This window comes from Pituophis catenifer, unplaced genomic scaffold, assembly GCF_029215685.1.
Source record: "Pituophis catenifer annectens isolate HBS135680 unplaced genomic scaffold, rPitCat1.0.hap2 SCAF_1, whole genome shotgun sequence".
In the NCBI taxonomy this organism is placed as follows: domain Eukaryota; kingdom Metazoa; phylum Chordata; class Lepidosauria; order Squamata; family Colubridae; genus Pituophis; species Pituophis catenifer.
The window spans coordinates 80337545-80343601 of record NW_027256881.1 but is presented as its reverse complement, the minus strand read 5'-3'; positions in this window follow the sequence as shown (position 1 = coordinate 80343601).

The window sequence follows — 6057 nt, the reverse complement described above, 5'->3', positions numbered from 1 at the left end:
GCCACCTTGAGGTTTTTCTCTTAGAAGCAGTGGACAACTTTTAAGATAAAACTTTATATATAGGGAGAGAAACATATGTGCAAGTAAAGCTTTATTGAATGCTCTTCTAAAATGTTCCAGGTACTGATAAGCACTTTCATTGTTTTTCATTACTGCTAGTGTTTTCAACCAAATGGGTAAGATAGGAGGTTGAATCTCTTTAAAATCATTTGGCCTTTATTCAAAGGGTTGCACTGTGATAGAATAATTTTTAGTGGATTCTATTAACCCATTGGAATAAAAAGCAAAGCATCAAGGGTACTGTACTTTAACAAGAAAAGAAAAGACATCAAATTTAAAGTTAGACCAGTGAGTCTTGATAATACACATTCAGCTCAGACCTATTGTTTTACATACTTCCATAGACAAATGGAATTTTTACATGCTCAGAATTCTGTGCTGGAATTTTGCTCAAGGATGGACTCCCCAAGAAGCAAGGATTAGTGATTCATCCGTGCAATGCTTGGATCCACTCATTTTGAAACATAAGCTTTCAAAGCTGAGGACCCAGTTTGTGGGGGCAATAAGCTGACTTTGTATAAATATACAAAAGAATGAAGGCTATTGCTTAATGCATTGTAAGCCGCCCTGAGTCTCCGGAGAAGGGCGGCATATAAATCAAATTAAAAAAAAAAAATAAGCTTGCATGGAAAGGTGTGTACTCATGGAAAGATACCCACTAATAAAAGATCACTTTTCTAATTGCTCCCTGATGGCCATAGCTCCAGAAGATCCTCCAGTGTCCAGTATGGTAGTCTGTAGCAACCATCAGGAAGAGTTTTTGGACCAAGGACTGTGGTTAACATTGTGAAGAGAAATGGTGCATGCTGGCTGGGAATCCTGGGAATTGAAGTCCACACCACTTAAAGTTCCCAAGGTTGAGAAACACTGATCTAAAGCACTCTTTGGTATCAGCCCTCCATCCAAGCGTATTTACTTGATGGCCCTAATTTTTACCGTCCCCAAGGGCAGAAGAAGTAGGAGCACAAGCTTGGTTTATGACTTTGCAGAAATGATCTATTACCTTTCCCTTTAATCACATGATGGTGGGGTCCATCTATTTCACCGTCCTGGAAAATGATCCAACATCTTAGTTAATATTGTGTGTATATGTGTATATGTGTGTATTTCTATACATGCATTTGTGTGCATGTAATCTATAGTTTAAATTTTTTATATATATGCCTGAACATTTGTTTTATATTTTGTGGTTCTGGTTCAGTTGGGACTAGGATAGCTAAGGCTGCTTGGATGCAGCACTGAACAATTCTTATCAGATGAAATGCCCGACTGATTGACAATGATGCCAGCAATGGTGAGTCACACATGTCTTTCTCGGCAAACAGTCCTCAAAATTTTCACCCTGAGAATTGAAGTTTTATATCAAAAGATTATAAACCTCTTTATGATTTCGGATTTTTTACAACACAAATTACTCCCTGAGGAAGAAATGGGATTGCAGGACTTCCTGAAGGGCAACTGAAAAGGGTTTGAAAAGGTAAAGCTGCTACCAATTGCGACTTTGGTAAAGAGCAGTTTTGAACAAGCAGTATCTACTAAATGAAATTTTAGCACCCTTTTTCTTGGCGTCTTCCTAATTTTTCTCCATGGCAAGGAAGACTTGCCAGATATGCTCCCAGGTTTGTAATGAAACTAGTCCAAAGCAGATTTCCAGACACATTTACTGGTAAATGTTGTTTGCTTTCTTAGTAAATTCTCATTTTTATATTCATTTATCTTCCCTATTATTACAGAATGCTAAGACTTGCTAGGTAACGGTCTTTTTAAGTGATTAAATAACTGTTATATAAAGGTTAGGTAATAAAAACAGATCCATAATGAAAAACAGCAAGAGAATAATAAGGATCCCCATAGCATTTGTTTAACATTCTCCTAAAGTTGCTTTTGAAAGAGTCACAATCAGAATGCATATACTAGCAATACTTCGCAACTGGATTCAGAAGAATTTTGCCTCTAACAGTATCAGTGGCTTGAAATGCTGAAATTGTGGTAATGATCACTGATAGCCTTGAATCCTACAAATGTGATCTGATCCCTATGAAAATTCACTTTGGGAAAACTTACCCAAATGGAAAATTAACAGATATAGTGGGTGATATTCTAGAAAACCAGGAGGTACGCTATGAAGTACAGCTACCTGGGATAAGCTGAGACTCCTAGAAAGTTGTAAATCTGGATAGGAACCATAGCATTTTGGAGCCATCACATAGACTGAATATAATATATAGATGGGGTCCTGCCTTGCTTCTTCTTGAACCCAAATCTAGCCAGACCAACTAGATTTTCAGTTGGGAAGGAAGGTGTGAACAGATAAAAGGGCATGAACTTGTCGTGCATGAAAGAGTAAGTGAGTAATTAATACTTTTCATATAGTAAGTGAACAATACAAGTTGTAAGCTTGGCTTTCTCTTTGTTTTGTATATATTTTCCAGCATATGAGAACAACAAGGACCCTTTAGAGTTAACATTAACAACTTGAAAAAGTGCAGTCGTTCTCTTTTTCTTTGGTATGGCTTATGCTTCAATGAAAATAAAATATACTACATTACATCTATCATCGTCCCAGGGCTGAAATCCAGCAGATTCTAACAGGTTCTGAAGAACCGGTAGCGGAAAATTTGAGTAGTTTGGAAAACCGGCAAATACCATCTCTGGCTGACCCCAGAGTGGGGTGGGAATGGAGATTTTGCAATATCCTTCCCCTCCATGCCCACCAAGCCATGCCCACAGAACCGGTAGGGAAAAATTTTGAATTCACCCCTGCATCATCCATCCATCTATCCATCCATCTATCCATCTATCATTAAGAAGATGATTTTCAGCAATATTCTGTTTGTGTCACATACACCAATCGTATCAATTCAACTTCCTAATTAATCCAGAACAAGAGATTGTCCAATGATTAGCCTGTCTACTCCCTTTTCCATTGTCAACAGCAGTAACCAATCAGATGTCTCTGAATATACACAAGCAGGACATGAAGTTTATGCAGCATTTAATATTTAATGGCAGTTTCTGTTTAGGGAGATCCCATTTAACAGCTACCAACTGTTGTTTCTTTATTCCACAGCCAAAAGCTGGACTCAAAATATTCACTGTATCTGTAAGTGGGGATCTAAACTCAGGATTTTATTTTCTTTCCAATCTTTTCAATGAATTAATGACACATACAGGAGCTATTAATTACTGTAGAATAGAATTGTCTATTAATAAATTAATGGAGTTTAGGTGGAGTTTAGAATTTGGTCTTCTAAGTGCATTTATATCGTTATCAAATTTTTTCCTAGTAATTCTTGAAATTGCCAACTTAATAGTCACCATCCACAAACATTAGAGGTTTGTCCATTTAACTTAATTTATTTTTAAAAAGTTGAAACTGGGAAACAATTCAAAATCATTCTGAAGACTGTTGGCATCACTGTCTTCAACATATATAGTTTTTGTAAAGAAACATTAAGAGGAAGCCTTTCCTAGTGAAGTATATTCACCATGATAAAAAGGCATATCAGCCAAAGCAATCTTCTGTCAGGAGGTAGGACAGTTCCATATTCTTACATCAAATCACATTTGATTTAAGAAAAAATAGGTTTCCTTGATAAATTTTGACATGGCAAAAGGGAACAATTCTCTCCCATGGTTTTGCATGTCAATATATTTCTTATACAACCCAGTGGTGAAATCCAATTTTTTTTCTACCGGTTCTGTGGGCATGGCTTGGTGGGCATGGCAGGGGAAGGATACTGCAAAATCTCCATTCCCACCCCACTCCAGGGGAAGGATACTGCAAAATCCCCATCCCCACTCCAGGGGGAAGGATACTGCAAAATCTCCATTCCCAACCCACTCCAGGGGAAGGAGACTGAAAAATCTTCATTCTCACCCCAGTCTGGGGCCAGCCAGAGATGGTATTTGCTGGTTCTCTGAACTACTCAAAATTTCCGCTACCGGTTCTCCAGAACCTGTCAGAACCTGCTAGATTTCACCCCTGATACAACCCTTATTTTTTTCCTCAATTTTTTTCTCATTTTATTGTTTTATCCTGCCTTAATACCGCATGAGGTGTAGTAAATAAATATAAAGTAATAAAGGAAGTCAAGGCAATGAATATACATAGTATTCCTTCCTCCTCTTATTTTTCAACAACAACCCTGTTGAGCTGAGCATCAATGCCCGCAAGTAATTGTGCCTAAATTATCCCTGTTTATATTATTTTTGCAAATAGATGCATAGATGCTGTTGCATGAATTAGAGATGCCAGAGATTCAAAATACATTATATAAAAAACAATTACTTAGTTTGGACTAAAAAAAGAAAACCTGTACACATCAAATAGATCTATGATTTCTTATTTTTTTAAAAAAAAAAATCACAGTCCCTGTGATTTATATGTGTCTCATATTAAATAAAGGTCAGCAATTGCTTCTGGAAAAAAGCATAAACAAATTATTTTTTTCGGTTCCAAAGAATGAAAGCAGATTTTACGTTCAAGGCAGAGTTCATCAGCAAACACTTTGTGAAGTGTACCACTGGAGCAAATTCAAAGGATCACACCCAGTATCGATTGCCATCTCAAGAAAACCATAACTGAGATGAAGGAAACTGTGAATCTCCCCATTAGGCAGCCTTTAGGAGGTTCGGTTTTGCCTTGCTTACCGCTTTACACTTTGTAGGTTTTTGTTTTAACACATTGCCAGATCAGTCACAACCAGATGGTTGCAGTGTGCGTGACATAATAAAGCAGTAGCTCTAGGCCTCCCTTGATCACTCTTGCCACTTGGAAAGAGAAAGCACAACTTCTAAAGCATTCTCTCCTACTTATGTAGCTCAGAGTATGCAGCTTATTCGTTCTTCACTGCAGCCATATAGCGTCCCCAAAGAAAATACTTTGCAAATCCATGCTAAAGGAATACACCTGGTTGGAGAAGGGGTGTGTGTTCCTTGTTGGTTTCTTTAGGAACTGTTTTTGTCAATGAAATAAGATGATGTGTCCCCCCACCCAAAAAAAACCCCAGAGGATGGTAGAGGACAGGAAGGCCTGGAGGAACGTTGTCCATGGGGTCGCGATGGGTCAGACACAACTTTGCAACTAACAACAACCCAAAAAACGGGTGCAACTTGCCCTTGCCTTTGTTCTCAATTTAATACACTTTGCTCAGCAGTTCAGCAAAGAGATTCAACTTCTCTCCCTCCCTCAAATAAAATTATTAATAGTACGGAGAGAACAATTAGATCAGTGAAGTAGTACTTAGGCTGATCACTTATTTCCCTGTGTATTTTATTTAACTCTCCTTGAAGCTCCTCTTTGTATAGATAAACAGATAAGATGCAGCTCTTTCTCAAATGCTCTGTCGTGGTTTGAGGTACTGGATGATTGTTTATAATTTAAGGAGCTTATGTTATTGAGATTCCTATGATACATCCCATTTAGCCCTCTTTGTCCCCATAACTCTATTGATACTCTTAAAAGAAATCACTACAGAAGTTTTGTTTGTGAACATCTTTGAAATAAATAGGGATGGGATGGGATGGGATGCTGTTTATATGCATGTATCATTGATTTTCTTAAACTCTGCACAAGACCTTTTCTTAGTAGTTTACACACAGCATAGCCATTACTACCTAGAAAATCACTAACTCAACTTAATGCTATGTTTCTCCTGGAGAAAATTTACTGATGTGGTTAATAAGAGTTGACATTGACTTGATAGCACATAATAGTAATCAATCAATGATAATTAAAACATCAATATCTTTATTGAGACAGAGAGGGGAGAGGGAGGAGAAGATAGATGAAAGAGAGAGAGGGATTAGTGAAGAAAGAGAGAGGGAGAGAGAGAGGGTGGGAGGGAAGGAGGGAGAGAGATGAGCTTACATTTAGAAAACAGATCACTTTCAATGCTACAATACTGAGAGTTGTCAAAATATGGCATTATATCATTTTCATTGCTCCTAAATGCCAAACACAAAAGGCAGGATTCAGACTGTGACTTGTGTACA